At 41.0% G+C, this 16,640-nt stretch overlaps 1 protein-coding gene across 7 annotated transcripts in view; it reads left to right on the forward strand.

Moving 5' to 3' along the window:
• The window catches only part of LOC138755770 (rho GTPase-activating protein 28-like), a 213,469-nt gene that overhangs the window by 90,985 nt on the left and 105,844 nt on the right, over window positions 1–16,640 (forward strand). Inside the window, exon 1 of one of the 7 annotated variants that reach the window (XM_069922344.1) lies at window positions 7,999–8,075. The exons of the other annotated variants lie outside the window; for them this stretch is intronic. The gene's annotated coding sequence lies outside the window, so the exon portion shown is untranslated. Of the gene's footprint in view, window positions 1–7,998; window positions 8,076–16,640 lie in introns of those variants that run through there. 7 annotated transcript variants of the gene reach the window in all.

Below are 16,640 nucleotides of genomic sequence, written 5' to 3' on the forward strand. Positions count from 1 at the left end.
GTGCTGTGCTAACCGTTCCACTGCTCTGCTGTGTTGCTTCAGTAAATTACTAATTATTAATTATTTTGTTGGGTGTTTAATCCATTATCTTTTCTGGATTAAGCAACAACACTGCCTATAATGAGCATGGAGGAAGCAGGAGTCTCAGGTACATTCTGAGTTATTGGAGTTTGAAAGTTTGTCCATTGCTTCTGGTAGCTATCAACACACTGGCACGTGAAGAGTGTGAGTGCTTTTTTAATTGGCATGTATTTATTTATATCTGTTCACAGTCAGAGGTAATGGGCTTTAGTTTATGTCATTTATTTGTTATGGTTTCTAACTACTCCCTTCCTTCGTTACTGTTTAGCTTTTCACATGATGCTGTAATGGACTTTCAATGAGCGGAGTCCCACTTCCATCACTAATGTATCTCCAGCGGGAGGGAGTCGTAAGAACTAATGTGTATCATTTTGTAGATGTATAAACGAATGCCAAGCTTGTACCCCTAACAAATAAAATGCATTACTTCTGAAGATATAAAATACAAGCTTGTCCTTGAACAATGAGCCAGAGAACAACATCCCCTTGCCCCCTATTGTGCTCGGTTGCATCAGCCATCCATCTTTTGGATTCCATTATCCCTCCTCTTCTATTGGGCTTTACTCAGATTAATTAGTTTATTATGTCACATGTACTGAGGTACAGTGAGAAAGTTCATTGTGCAAGCAGTCCAGCTCATCAATCCATATACAGTCATTATCATGGCCCATCCCTTTGCGAGCGAAGATGAACACGGTGCCTTGTAGCTCTTCTGTCATCACAGAACGTTTTGTAATGGTTGGCACATTGTGATGTGCCACGGTGAATCGTGGAATGCCATGCAGTGTGATTTTTTTTGGCGAGGTCCTCCCATATACAGTACAGATGGAAATACACAGTACAGTTACGGAGAGGAAAATCAGTTCATATTCATTTATTGAGGATTAAGTTTAGATGTATTGAAATGTAGTGGAGCTCCTAAAATATATTGGGCTAACAAGAAGGCTAGCATTTAGCTTCCATTCTTAATTTCTAAAGACTGCTTACTAACCAAGTTTATATTTGATTTGGATTAACCAACTGCTGAGATTACACTTGTTTCAAAATCTCTGGACCACTGAATTTAAGTAGGCTAAAGCAGAATTCAAGATAGCTGAGAATTGAGATGTCGATAACTTGTAGGATGGCTTACCAGAGCTCGTAAGGCCAGTGCTGGCCCACAATTTGTGTACTTGTTCAGACCTTCATCCCAGCATACTCCCAAATCCTGTGGAGCTTTTCTAAGCCAGGCAAGAGAGAAATCTTTGTTGCTCGGAGGACTTAGCTGATGGTTATGGAGTTCCTGGAAGTTCGCACTTCAGAAGCAATTTAAAAAAAAATGTAGACATACAATGCTTTAGCAGGCCAGTTCGTCCCTATGAGTCTGTGCCGCCAAATTTATATCCTATTAACCTACACCCGATAGTTTTTGAAGGGTGGAGAAAACTGGAGCCCCAGGAGAAAACCCATGCAGACACAAGGAAAACACAAACTCCTTTCAGACAGCGCAGGATTCAACCCTGCTCCGGTCCCCAATTGCTGGTTCTGTAAAGTCATTGCTCTAACCACTAAGCCAACCATTAAAACATTGTTTTTGAGCTCAAATCATAGAATAAAAATATGGGTGTGATGAAGTTGCATTAACCAACGATCCATGCTGTTAATAACAAAGGAAGAAGGGAAATCCTGCTAATAAATTGGAGCCCTGGATAGTTGAAATGATTTGAAACTGAAATGCATTCTGCTCGTCTACTGTTACAGCCTCGTGGATACTCAAAGGTAGCAGAACTTCACAAGATCACTGTCCAGTTTACTGTCTATGAAACTTTTCTTAAAGTGAAGTGAGGAGCAAGTTGGAAGCCATTGTGAGAAACCCAATAAGATTTTTTAACAAAGATGAGACAGAGCTGCAGGGAAAGGTAAATGGGTTAGTACTTTATTTCCTGGAGCATAGAAGAATGAGGCGAGATTTGATATAGTTGTACAAAATTATAAGGGGTGTAGGCAGACTTCATTCCACTGAAGTTGGGTGAGACAAAGACTAGAGGACATGGGTTAAGAATGAAAGGGGGAAACCTTTAAAGGGAACACAAGGGGAAACTTCTTCACACAGAAAGTGATGAGAGTGTGGAACAAGCTGTCAGCCAAAAGTGGTGAACGCAAGCTCAGTTTTGACATTTAAGAGAAATTTGGACAGCTAGTGGATGGGAGGGGTATGGAGGGCTATGGTTTGCGTACAGGTCAGTGGGGCTAGGTAGAGAAATAGACTAGATGGGCCAAATGGATGCTGCTGCTGCATCTATGGTTCTCCGCAGGAAAAGATGGTCCATCACCTTTTATTTTGTCTTGGCAGTCTTCAGTCAGACGTATCCAATGTGCGTTAACTACTTCCCTGGCCCTTCCCTCCTTTCAGCTACCCACCCCCTTCTCCCATCCTAAGCCATCCTTCTTAGCCCTCTGCCCTCTCTACCTATCACTGCTCAGCTTCCATCCTCCCACCTGTATTCCCCTGTTATTAGCCTGTCCTCCTTCTATCCCTTCCTCTCCTCTTCACCCTCCCCTACCCTTGCCCTTTTTATTCAGACATCTACCTGTTTTTCCAAATTCCTGATGAAGGGGTTAGGCCAGGAATGTTACTTCCTACGGATGGTGGGTGACCTGCTTACCCTTGAGCACAAAACAGACAGCTTGTTGTGAAAGCCCATCAGGTCCACTAACATCTGACTGTCCTTGCCTGCTCTGACCTTTGTGACTCCAGTGCCACAGCAATGTTGCTGAGCCATAGCTATCTTTTGAAATGGCTCATCAGGTCACTGGATTCATGGGGCAGGTCAGACAGAGCAAGAAATTCAATGCTGGCATTGCCAGTGATGAGGAGAGAATTTTTTTTTTAAAAAAGCAGAAACTGAACATCAATCATCCCTGCAAAAATGCAGCCACTTAGTTTCATTGTACAATAAGAAAAACCCATTTAAAACCATAAACCATAGGAGCAGAAATTGGCCGTTCAGTCTATTGAGTCTTCCCCACTATTTAATCATGAGCTGAACCATTTTCCCCACTCAGCCCCAGTAACCTTTGATGCCCTGGCTAATCAAGAACCTATCAATCTCTGCCTTATATGCACCCAATGGCCTGGCCTCCACAATCACCTGTGGCAACAAATTCCACAGATTTACCACCCTCAAGCAAAATAAATTCCTCCGCATCTCTAAGCGGACACACTTCAAGTTTGAAGTTGTGGCCTCTCGTCCTAGGTTGCATGTATAAAGGTTGCAAAAGACTCACAGAAGGAGTGAATGCCTTAGACTAAGTTGAATGACTTGCTCCAATAACTTGTTAACTTGATTGCTTGGGGCTGTTCGTTTCAGTAGCACAGATCCAATATCGACTTGTCTGAAGGTAGGAATGCATGTGGATAGGGTGGTGAAGAAGGCCTTTAGTATGCTTGTCTATATAAATCAGTGCATAGAATATAGGAATTTGGAAGTAATGATGAAACTGTACAAGGCATTGGTGAGGCCAAATTTAGAGTACTGTGTGCAGTTCTGGTCACCGATTTATAGGAAGGATATTAACAAGGTAGAGAGAGTGCAGAGAAGATTTACAAAAATGTTGCCTGGGTTTCAGCATCTGGAATACAAGGAAAGATTGAGCAAATTAGGTCTTTATTCCTTGGAACGTAGAAGGCTGAGAGGGGATTTGATTAAGATAATGACAGGGATAGATAGAGTTGATGTGGAAAGGCTTTTCCCATTGAGAGTAGGAGAGATGGATACCAGAGGTCATGGGTTGAGAGTTGATGGGCAAAGGTTTAGGAGTAACATGAGAGGGAACTTCTTTACTCAGAGAGTGGATACTATGTGGAATGGGCTTCCGGGAAAGATGGTGGAGGCAGGGTCAATTTTGTCATTTAAGAAAGAGTTGGATAAGTATATGGATGGGATGGGGGGATATGGGCAGAGTGCTGGTAAGTGGGATTAGAGGAGGGTACTTGGATCAGTGTGGTCTAGAAGGGCCAAATTGGCCTGTTTCCGTGCTGTAAATGTTATATATGGTTATATATATCGAATCTGGGTAAAATTGTGAAACTGTGAGATTTTCCCACTGTAAGACGTGCTCTTCAGTGTTATCAGTGTTAGTGCATGTTTGTTTCAACTCTCTGTTCCAATAATTGGATCTCCCAGATCCAGAAAATAACTTGGGCTGAACAATTGCAAGCAAGGGGCTCAGCAGGCTGGTGTTCTTCATTTAGTTGCTGTAATTGCCTTTGTGAGGGTCATTTAACTGATATCAGGATCCATCCCAAGGCAACTCCAGGTACATAATTCCTGAATGCTCAAGGTAATAGCAAAATATAACTAACAAGGAAATAACTTTGTCGGGCTCAAAAAAACAAATCACCCACAGGAGCATGAGTGGGGACGTTCAGCTTGGGCATTAAATGCTATCAAGGGCCACCTATTAGGAAAGAATAAAGTGGAAAAAATACAAAAATATATGAAATGAGCTTTCAGATCTCTCCAAATTTTCAAACTGAAGATAACCATATAATCTGTTTATTGGATTACAAGAAGACCACATCTAAATTGGGTCGGATGTATTGGTGTGATGGTAGACTCTGAGAGAGCTACTGTTCGTGTGAGTGGAAAATGACTACAGTGGGGGCCCTTGCCCCTGTAGCTTACCCCGCTCTCCCATACCATCCTAGGAGCTGCTGGTGTTTGGCTGCTCTGATTATTGAAGCTGATGCTTCATTAGACTTGCTGCTTGGCAACGTAGCAGGAGCTGCACAGCAATAATACTGCTCTCATCTGGACCCATGCAGGTTTCCATCTTTTGAGGTGGAATCCACCTAATTCTGTTGCAAACTGATTTTGTAACTTTTGATGGCCGGATTTTGTAGTAGCCCTATTGACAATGGTGTTTTAGTGCATCAAAAATGTACAATTCAATTTCTTGGCACAGGTAATTATATTTAACCCACAAGGGAGAAAAAAGATTCATAATTTAAATTTGGGCGGCACGGTTGAGGTAGTGGTTAGTGCAAAGCCTTTACAGCGCCAGCGATGGGGACTGGACCTGGGGTCTAATCCTGTGCTACCTGTAAGGAGTTTGTACGTTCTCCTCGTGTCTGCGTGGGTTTTCTCCAGGGGATCTGGTTTCCTCCCACCCTTCAAAAACATACCGGGGTGTAGGTAAATGGGGTGTAAATTGGGTGGCACAGACTTGTAGGGTCAAATAGGCCTGTTACAGTGCTCTATGTCTAAATTTCTTCGAACTGTTGGTGCTTACATCAGACTATAGTAACAATGAGGTACGTCACTTGGTAACTCCCTGATTTGTCATTGGCTGGTTGCACAGTATATCCCAATTTGGCTATAAGCGTGTTAATTAAGAACTCTATTGTATGATAAATGTTTTAATTTATTATATTGTTGTCAAGTGTAATGAGATACAGTGCAAGAATGGGTTTGAAATGCTATCCAGGCATGTTGATCTATATCCAAGTGACGTAGTGCAAACAAAAAGTGCAGAGCATGATATCACAGAGTAAAAGTTCACTTGAAAGGGGATTGCCATTTTACTAATGAGAAGTCTGTTCAATAGTTTTGATAACAGCAAGAAAGAAACTGTTCTTGAATCTGGTGGTGCATGTTTTCAAATTTGTGTATCTTCTGCCAGATGGGAGACGAGAGAAGAGAATGTGATTGGGTTGGGATGGGACATTTAACATGTTATTTGGCCTCGAAGGTGAACAGAAATGTTTTGCCTTTTCAGTTGGACTAGCTGCTTGGAAGCATCTTGAACTTATATTACCTGGGCCCCAGTACCATATGCATGTATCTAGCCAAACAATAAATCACCTCTGAAGAGGAGAATTATTAATGCATTGCTTCCTTCTGGCTCAGAATTTGCTAGCTTGTGCTGTCCTTGGCATTAGACATACTGGCACCTTTGTTATACTTATGAAATTTAATACACTGTGAATCAATTCCTGACTCAGATAGTGCCATAGTTTGAGCAGTTTAATTTTGCAGACTCTCACTCCTCAGGAAATGAATTAAAAATATCCTTATTTGCTATTTGTTTGTGGGACATGAACAGTGTTGGCACAATTCCCATGCAAAGGTGATGACCAGTCCCCTTCTTGAATTGCAGCAGAAATTGTGATCTTAAAGGAAGAATTTAGGAATGTAACATAAAATGTTGAACAGTACAGCAAATAGTGGGCCCTTCAGCCAAGCTGTTCTGTGGACTGATATAATCCTACTCCACAGTAAATCTAACCCTTCCCAACATTCCATAACCCTCTATTTGCTTACATCCATGTCATATCCCTTTAAGTGAACCTATTGGATCAGTCTTTACTTCCACACCAGGCAGTGTTTTCCACACACCCATCACTTAAAAAAAAATTACCTCAGATATCCACCTAAACTTTCCTCCAATTACCTTAAACAGATGTCCTCCAGCATTGGCCATTTGCACCCTGGAAAAAAAAAATGCTGGTTCTATGTATACCTCTCATAATCTGAAACACATCTAAATCTCCTCTCATCCTCCATTGCTCCAAAGAGAAAAGGTCATTTTTGCAGAATATTGATTAAAAAGACAGTGATATATATCCAAGTTAAGGTGCTATGTGATGGGTTGGAGAGAAATTCCAAGGTTAGTTTAGTGTTCTTCTGACATTAAACTTGCATGGTACAGGGACACCAATACCCCTGAGCATAAAGCCCTGCAAAAGGTAGTGGACAAAGCTCAGGGAACCACAGGCAAAACCTTCCCAAACATCAAGAACATCTACGGGGAACGCTGCTGTCGGAGAGTAGCAGCAATCATTAAGGATTCACAACACCCAGCACATGCTCTGTTCTCGCTGCTGCCATCAGGAAAGAGGTGCAGGTGCCACTCACACCACCAGGTTCAGGAACAGCTGCTGCCCCTCCACAAACTCAATCAGGGACCCTTTTAAGGGCTCCTACTTGTGCACTTAATTGATTTTTTTTTTCTCTCTGTCCTGCACAGTTAGTTTACATTTCTTTACTTGTCTACATTGAGTACAGATTTTTTTTTGCACTACCAGTTAATGGTGATTCTGCCTGGCCTGCAGGAAAAAGAAGAATCTCATGGATGTATGTGATGTCATGTCTGTACTCTGACAATAAATCTGAAATCTACTTCCTCAAGGAAGCCTGTTTGATCGGCACTGGATTTGAATTCACGGGTGAAAACATAGATAAGCCTGCCCTTGTGTGTTACAAGAAAATATAATGCTAGTGAGAACTGGAAATGTCCTCGGATCTGGCAAAAGCAACTGACTTGCAATAAAATCTGGAAGCCTAATTTAGTCCAGATATTAGAGCTTGTTTATTTTTATATCAACATGGAATCTTTTGTCAGGGCTTGTATTCATCCCTGTGGTGCGCTTAATTTTTTTGATCCACCTTGTTCTGCTAGGTTTTGTAAATGGCTTTCTGTTGAGTTGATATGTATAAATTAAGATGAAATTATTTAACAGAGGCCAGCTCTAAAAGCAGAATGGATTGGAAACCTCAGTAGATTTTTTCAAGTGCCTGTGAATGATGAGAGAAAATTTTGCTCTCCAGTTGATTGATACTCCACTAGTCTGTTGGAGGTTACAGTTGACTCTGAATTGGGTTAAATTTTCGTTGTGTCTGCTGATACATTGGTTTTTAACTTGCTGGCAGAGAGATGCTTTTCCTCTTTGTGCTGAACACATATTTCTCTTAAGTGTTGGATTTCTGGGGCTGTTCTGTGAACACATCTGTTCCCCTAGTTTATGCTAATGAGCTCCTGGCCCAGGGGCAAGCTTTGGTTTGAGTTTGACTGGATCCTATTGGCTTGATCTCGTTCTGGCTTCTGACTGCAACGCTGAGTGAGGTAAGAGCAAGGAATGAACAATCCAAGCTTTTCAATTTTCAAAGCAGAAGGCTTGTGAGGATTTTAACAAAGTGTAACAGATAGACAAAGTCCACCGTTACCTAGAGGTAAGCAAAGCAGTTAATTTAGGATGTAATGCTCAAATGTGCTAGATTGATGCTGGGAACAAAACTCGCTCACGTAAATAGTGATCAACAGTTCAAATAGTCTGCTTTGAAATGAAGCTAAGTTCTTTCAACTTCCAGGAAGAGTGCCCTGATATGGGGACTAAGTTTTCCTGTAAGTGGATAACCTAACCTGGGAAGCTATCATTTCTAATATTTGCTTGAACTATGCACATCTGTGGCTTTACTTCGATGTAGTTTCCTAAATCCATATTGAGAACAATGTGCTAGAGTGGTGTGAGGATTTTTTATTCCTTTATCCTTTTTAACTCTGCATGTTCATGTCACATCACACAACTACGTGCATTTAGATAATAGGCAAAGTACTACTTCATAAGAGTGTTGCTGAACAATGTTTGCTCCAATATGCATAAGGAGGAAATAAGGAGGACATCCAAATGTTTGGTTAAAATGAGATGTCCAGGGAAGAGAAGTGGAGACATTTAGGGATAGCTGCAGAGCTTGGACTTTGTGACTGTTGATGGAGGCTTTAGAATCAAAGGGACCCCTGATCACTGATGCCTCAGGCTGTCTAAACACGAGGTGTGCTGAAGGAAAAGTATTGTACTAGTGCCCAATATGGAGTGAGAATCACTTCATGGCAAAGGTGAAACTTGGTGCAATTTAGAATACTAGCTTCAGAGTTTTGGATTACCCGTGTTTGGGTGTGATCAATGATGCAGGTACATTGAGCCACCAACTATGTAGTTCACTGGCACAATGCATCCAATTTCAATCGTGATTTTGAAACAAGGCAGCAATCATAATGCTCTGAGTATAGTTTGTTTTTACAGACGAAAATGTGCTGCCTGTTTATCCTCTTCCCAAGACCTGACTTGGGAGGTTAATATTAGTCTCACCTGGAGATTCCCTGGGGTACTTGTATTTGATAGTGATGGGAAGAATGGGATCCAGATCCTGTGATGTTCCCTTGATGTGCGGGGTGGCCTGAGATGGGGAGAGACCCAACTTTGGGAGATGAAAGAGAAGTGAGGATTGGAAGGCAGGAGATCAGGACAAGTGGAGTGGGGAATCGGTGTGAGGAACAATGGGATTAGTCAGTGTTGACGAGAGATTGAAGGACATGGACAGGCCATTTGGTTCTAAGTGGGGAGGAAAGTCAAAGAATGTATGTACAGAAACTGCCAGTACTTATTTGCATGGATGCTGGATCACCAGTGGCAGGTATCCCCAGCACAATATGGTTCAAGTTCCCTTACAATACTCTAGCAAGGGAATGACATTATCCCATTATCCCATTAGGCTTCAATGCATCTTGTGAAGGTGACTTTCTACAGGAAATGCCCAGATGAATTTTTTGACCATGACTTACGAATAGTTGCAATGTGGAGAATGTGTGATTTTAATTTCTCCCATTGCACGTCAATGAAGTTTCTCCCCAATATTTATACAATAGAATGTTCAATGAGCAGTGTTTTTAATAATCTAATCTGGGGCAGCATGTAGATGAAAATAGGAATAAGCTGATGAAGTTCAAGTTTATTATCATCTGACTGTGCATAAAAAAAAAGAATTATTCCTGACTACGGTGCACATGCATATACATATAATAATCATATTTCTACAGCAAAATCCCTATTATCCAGCATTCAAGCAACCAGCAACCTAAAGCGACTGGCAAAAAAAGGGGAAAATAAATGATTAAAAATAAGAAAGTCTAAAATTGGCGAACTTTAATGTTATTTCTCCAATCACCCAAAAAGCCATCTCCAGCAACCTGAAAACTCGTTTATCCGGCATCTACCAATGGTGCTGGATACCAGGGATTTTACTGTACAAAGTTCAAAGTTCTGATTTGGTGTCAGAGTACATACTTTACATCACATACAATGCTGAGATTCATTTTCATGCAGCCCAGGCAGCAGTTCTAGTTATCGGTAATACAAAAAACACAAAGATGTAATATAAAGTTAACATACGTGAATATTATGGACTAATTTACTTGGTTTCAGGATACTGTTCATCAATCTCAATGACTACGGGAATGAGCTATTTCCCAGCCTGCCAGTCCCGATTTTGGCACTCCAGTACCTCGTTCCTAATGGCAGTGGGTAAAAGATACTGGGGTGATGGATGGAAAGGGTCCTCAATCCTTCTTTGAAGCCTATTTAAGCAACTATTTAAACAAAGATCCCAGCGAAGGGCATTGAGATAGTAAGAAAAGCCAAGGTACACGATTCGCTTGATGGATTAAAGGTCGTGGCAGGTGAGTGAGGGCACATGATGGGGAAAATAGTGGAAAGGCAATGGTCACAGCTGCACACACTGTAAGCAACATGATGAAGGAAAGGTTACTGATATCATCTGTAACTTCAATAAGACCCCTTTCAGTATTTTGACACAAGGAGTAGAAATTGAATTGGAAGCATTCTATAAAGGAGTTGAACAGATTTGGGAAGCAACAGCGTGTCATTAGAGAGGAAGAGAAATGTTTGTGATGGATTGATTGTTTACAAGGATGGAGGGTGATTGCTGAAGGTTTATGAACGCAAGAGCATGACTATACTTGAGAATGTCACCATGGAAGATGGAAAGGGAATTCAGTGGACATCCGTTTGATGGGATTCAAAGCTGAGGGGCTGAGAGGTAGATCCTAATAGAAAGGGGTGATTTCAAAGAGCATGGGGTGGGGGGGGGGGAGCAAGTTACAAATTAGGGAAAGAAATGGGGAGAACTTTGAAGTGTATGGGGGGACGGCAGGGAAGCAGCAGGAGGAAATCCTGATCCAGTGAACTGCATAGTATCAAAGAAATCCGATAATTTCTCAACAAGAGTTGATAGATGGTGACCTGATCTCAGTTATCCAGCAATTCTCTGTAGCTGGTTCCTGGAAAAGGGGGCTAGGGAGATTTTACAATGATTTATCTTTCTTTTAATTCTGGAGGAGTATGTCCAGTTACAGACATTCCTCTAATTACTTAGTGGAGATTGAATACTCTTAGTTCGGGCGTCATGTTGTATTGTGCAGTATATGGGTACATTAGCTTGAAACAATAAACAAAACATTCATTGGGCAATTTAAAAAGTTTCAATGATCATTGAAAAGGAACATTTTGAGAAGCTAAACACAATGTATTGTTTGGCTGAAGTGGCTGTTTCCATGCTGTAGTGTTCCATGGTACTATTGGTGTAATTTTATTTGGAATCGTATCAGTCAGAGCTTAAGTAATGGTTGTCTCATTTAGGTCCCACTCCCGAACTTTGAGCTCAAAATGTAGACTGATGTTGCAGTGATAATGTAAACAGAGGCCCTATCTGCTTTCTAAAGTAGACCTAGAAGAGCCATGTGGAATTATCTCTGGTGAAAGCATTATCTGCCAAGATGGTAGCATCAGTGGTGGGAAGCAGCCTCGAGGGGTTGTCCAGGTGAGCAGTGGACAGGTGCAGGGCACCAGAAATGAAGAGAAACCCCCCCCCCCCCATTGAGGCAATGACCTGACAGGATGGTGACCATGGCAGCAGACCAGCGAGGGGCTCGGGGGCTGAAAGACACACAGAGGCTGCGGGGTCCAGGCAATTTGCAATTGAAGGACTCGCATGGGATGCGGGGTGCAGGGGGCTGCATGGGCTGAAGACTGCTAAAGACTGCCTCATGGGGACCAAGTATCGGAACAGAATTTGAGAGAGTGCTAAGGAGAAGAAGGGGCTTTATAAAACCTCAGGAACTGAAGGCTTCCTGATCGTATTGGAGGTTTGGATCTAGAGCTCACATTGCCAAAGGATAAAGCTGGAGTCTATGTGGCTGCACAGGCTGCTGGACACTCCATGGACACTCGGTGCTCTTTTACTTCCCTTTCTTTTACTGTGAGGGACGCCGGGTAATACTAATGGCGACTCTTTGTCTGTCTTACGCAAACTAAAGGAAATTTTGTGTAATATTACATTTTCTGTTTTATTACATGACAATAAAAGAATCTCAAATGTAGTATCTTGATTTTTTTAAATTACACATGCCTGAAGATTGAAATTGTTATGAGCCCAGAGGACCCCAAAACCCAGCAGCAATGGATATTCACCAAGTCAAATGGTTACAAACAAAGATTGCTTTTAATTATGTTTAAACATGAAAACAGGATCAAACTTTAACTTATCACTATTGACTTAACTAACCTAACTTCACCCCCATCTAATTCTAAGCGCACGTGTATGTAATGTGTGTGCAAGTTTAGAAAAGTTCTTTGATTCACAGTCCAATCTCACTTTTCATTCCTCTAAGTTCACTGGTTGCAGGGAATTCTTATACTGTGCACAGAATTTAACATTTATGAAGTTCACCAGGCTTTGGTGCTTGAAAGGTAAATGGTTACTGCTTAGGAAAGTTCTTGTCAGTTTTCAGAGAGAGATTTGTTGTTCACTGAACACCCAGCCACTTCAGTGTCTTGCCGAAGAAACCTGGCCCCTCAGGGTTCTCCAGATGATAACCTCTTTCTTTCAGGTCACCACAGAGTTCCTTTTTGTTTCCCTTATTTAAAGAGAAACATTAGGCAGCCAGTCCTCTTGCATGAACCACAAGGTCTTTGACCAGGCTGAACTAAGAACTCACAACCTGTCTTCCAAATGGGGTTTTCCACAAGCTTGCCAGCTTGTCCTGTTCCAGTCATAGCTACTGCTGATGACTATGAAACTGCAGAAATTAATCCCCCCCATCTCTCTTTCTATCTCTCTCTCTCAGAGAAAAAGCCTATTTTACTCTCTCTGCTTGCAAAACCACATGACCCTCTTAGAACAGCAAATACCACTCCAGACAGTCTGAGGCTCCGATGAGTTATTTCATCTGTTGCCTTTTTGTAAACAACAATCCATTAGTGATGTCTCTTGGGCACTCTCCAAATCTTTTGCAAAGGCTATTGGTGCCGATATGTCTAGCATGAGCAGAGCGCCAGTATTTTAAATAAGAACTGTTTTAAAGTGTTTGTATGTGACCTACACTAAATAATCTGCCTCAATTGATCTCCCAAAAACATTTTTACATACAATACAAAATAATCTGTCACAAAAAAACCTGCAAATGCTAGAATAACTTGGATCTAATGAAAGGTCTTCAACCTGAAACATTAATTCTCTTTCACTTGCCTCAGAAGATGCCAAACCTTCTGAGGGTTTGATGCATTTATTTTGTTTTTATTTGAGATATCTTTGGTGTTAAGGCCAATATTTAACCCTAAATGACATCACCAAATATACCTATTGACTAGATTTTAGACATAAAGCATGGTAACAGGCCATTTCAGCGCATGAACCTGCCCCACCCAAATACACCCAATTGATCTACACTACTAGTATGTTTCGAATGGTGGGAGGAAACCGGAGCCCCTGGGAAAACCCACGTAAATGTGGGGAGAATGTACAAACTCCTTACAGACAATGCGCAATTCAAACCCCGGTCCAGAGTGCTGGCACTGTAAAGGGTAACCGCTACGCAAACCGTGCTGCCGTCTGGATGAAGGGTCCTGACTGATTCTTTCTACTCATGGATGCTTCCTGACCCACTGAATCCCTCCAGCTTCTCATTGTTTTGCTTGATTCCAGCATCTGCAGTTTTTGTTTCTCTCTACCTATGATTTAATTCTTTTTTTAAATCAACCTCTCGCTATGTACAAATTGGCTGCGTACTTTCCTGAACCAATATTCGCCACATTTCAAAAACAACAATCTTAAGAGATGCCTAAAATGCAAGATCTTCTTTAATAGTTGCAAGACCATTAGCTAGTAATACAACTGCAACACCAGGGCAATTGGGATATCAAGTTGACTTGTTTAATTGTTATGGCACCAGTCTGAGTATTTTCCTTTTCACGCAATGCAGACTCCAATGCATTCCTTAGCCCAATAATGGATTGAGTGAGGAAGTGCAAAGCACTGGAACTTGACTGATGGGTATCTTGGGACATGATGAACAAATGTACATCAAGACTGCATCGTACTGTTTAATGCACAGGGGTGTATCATTGGAAGGTGGCTGTTAGATTGGCTGAGGCAGCAGGTATTAAAAACTTGGATTGGTAAGACAAATGTGAGAGCAATATAATTTCAGGTCAGGGTAATTTATAGTTCCATCTCAGGCACCTTTAGAATCAGAGTGTAACTTTATGGATCTCCTTGGAGATACCTGAAGATATTGTTTCTCTTTTTAAAAATTATTAAAGTTCAATCTTTCCTGTAGATAGGAATAAATTGTTCTTTGTCTGCATGCATTTAATAGCTGATGTTTTCACCCACCTCCATGTTTATCTTCACGGAAGGCAACAATGAATCATCTAGTGGCTAATCTCATTCCATCTGAAGCTTAAAACTCAGGATACATTTCCTCTCCCTGTTCTTGCCCCATAATTGAATGAAAACATAGAACATTACAGCACAGAAAACAGGCCCTTCTCGTCTATGCCAAACTAGCCTATCCCACTGACTTGCACCCATTCCCTTCCCATCAATGTATCTTTCCAAATTATTCCTAAATGTTAAAGTTGAGCCTGCATTCACCACTTCAGCTGGCAGCTCAACCACACTCCCACTACTCTGGATGAATAAATTTTCCCTAATGTTCCCCTTAAATTTCTCCCCTTTCACCATTGACCCGTATCCTCTGGTTTGCATCTCACCTACCCTCAGTGGAAAAAGCTTGCTCACATATACTCTATCTACACCCATCATAATTTTGTATGTCTCGATCAAATGTCCATTAATTCTTCAAAGCTCCAGGGAATAAAGACCTCACCTATTTAATCTTTCCCTAACTCAGTTCCTGAAGTCCTGGCAACATCCTTGTAAAATAAATGGAATGTATCCTAGTTGATGTATTTCTCTGTTACCTCTCCTTTGTTCTAAGTAAGATATCCATAAGCCCAATATAAATGATTGCACTGGACAATGAAGATTTTGCTTCCTGAATGATTTTGGGCTGCTGATCACGAAAATCATCTTAAAAATTTCCTATCACATACAATTGTTTTTAGATGTAACCTATTTTGTGATTTTCTATCATATTTTAAGTCAACTAGTACATTGCCCACAAAGCAAGCCATCTTCATCAGTCTAATCATGTCTGGACATGCACTCAGTGTAGGTGTTATGCAAATGTTGTCTGAGGCTTGGGCATGCCTAGTCAGGATAGATGCAGACAGGCTATAAAGGCAACTCACATATGGAGATGCTGTGCATTACATTGATATGGATTGAACACATGTTGATGAGCATGTTCTTCAGTCAATTTAGTAAGCGTACTTAACAATAGCATTTATTGTTTTCAGGAAGATTCAATGCAGCAGAAATGTTTCATCAATGTCGCAACAGCTGTGATACATTCTATTACATTTCTGATGAGTATACGCTTCATTAAATTCAATAAAAGTTAATTTAATGTTTCTCCAACTTTCTACATGAATTAGCATATCTGAAATTATCTTTGTGTTCAGCTTGTCTATCATAATCCCTCATTTCTTTCAGAAAGCCAACATTTTGAAAAAAAATTGTTGTCCAGTAATATTAGAAGTCTTTTTATTTCAACTTGGTTCTAATTTTAAACACAAATTGAGACAAGCTTTGCCAGTCACTGACCTATTATGTAAACTGAATTCCATACACAGAGTACTTGCTAAATTCAAGAACTTTTGGGGGCTATCTTTACTTTTGCGCTGAATGAAGTAGTCTCAATATGAACAGCTTCTGAACATTTCAATGCTCTTGGTCTGGAGTGCAGATCCCATGATCTGGTTTTGCAACCTAGTAATTTTCTTGATTGAAGTTCAAAAATAAAAATTCAGTTGCGTATCGGTGGCTTGACAAGGAAATGAGCACAACTGTTTGAATTGGGGATGTGTGCAATAGGCATCAGGAAAACAGAAGAGTGGAAGCCAAGGTGAATGTTAAGAAGAGGTGCAGAGCAAAGAATGATTTCCACAGTTTAACAGTCAATCTTATGTTGAATATAGAGAATGATCCAAGGTCATTTATAAGTTATAAAACAGTGATGACCAATGGCGCAACACAGGGTCATTGGTGGGTCCATTGTTGTTTGTAAACTGTATTAATTATTTGGATAGTAATAGAGTTAACTTGATTAGTAAATTTGCAGGTGACACCAACATTGGTGGTGCAGAGTATATTGAAGTTGACAACAAGAACTGGGTCAGTTGGGTAGATGGGTCAAAGAGTGGCCAATGGAATTTAACTCACAAATGTAAGGTAGTTGACTTTGGTAAGTCAAACTGTAGCTGGGCTTGAATGGTGAATGGTAGGGGCCTGGGGAATGTTGCAGAACAGAGAGACTGTGGCAACTCAGGTGGATAAGGTGGTGAAGAAGTTCATTGGGCAGGGTATAGAGTACAAAAGTCGGAAACTCGTGATTCAGCTGTACAAGGTAATGGTGAGACCACACAGAGTAATGGGTGCAGTTCTAGTCACCCAGCTATAGAAAGAATATCAATAAACTGGAAGAGGTGCAGAGGAGATTTACCAGGAAGTTTACAGAACTGAAGGGCTTGGGTTACA

This window comes from Narcine bancroftii, chromosome 2, assembly GCF_036971445.1.
Source record: "Narcine bancroftii isolate sNarBan1 chromosome 2, sNarBan1.hap1, whole genome shotgun sequence".
Lineage (NCBI taxonomy): Eukaryota > Metazoa > Chordata > Chondrichthyes > Torpediniformes > Narcinidae > Narcine > Narcine bancroftii.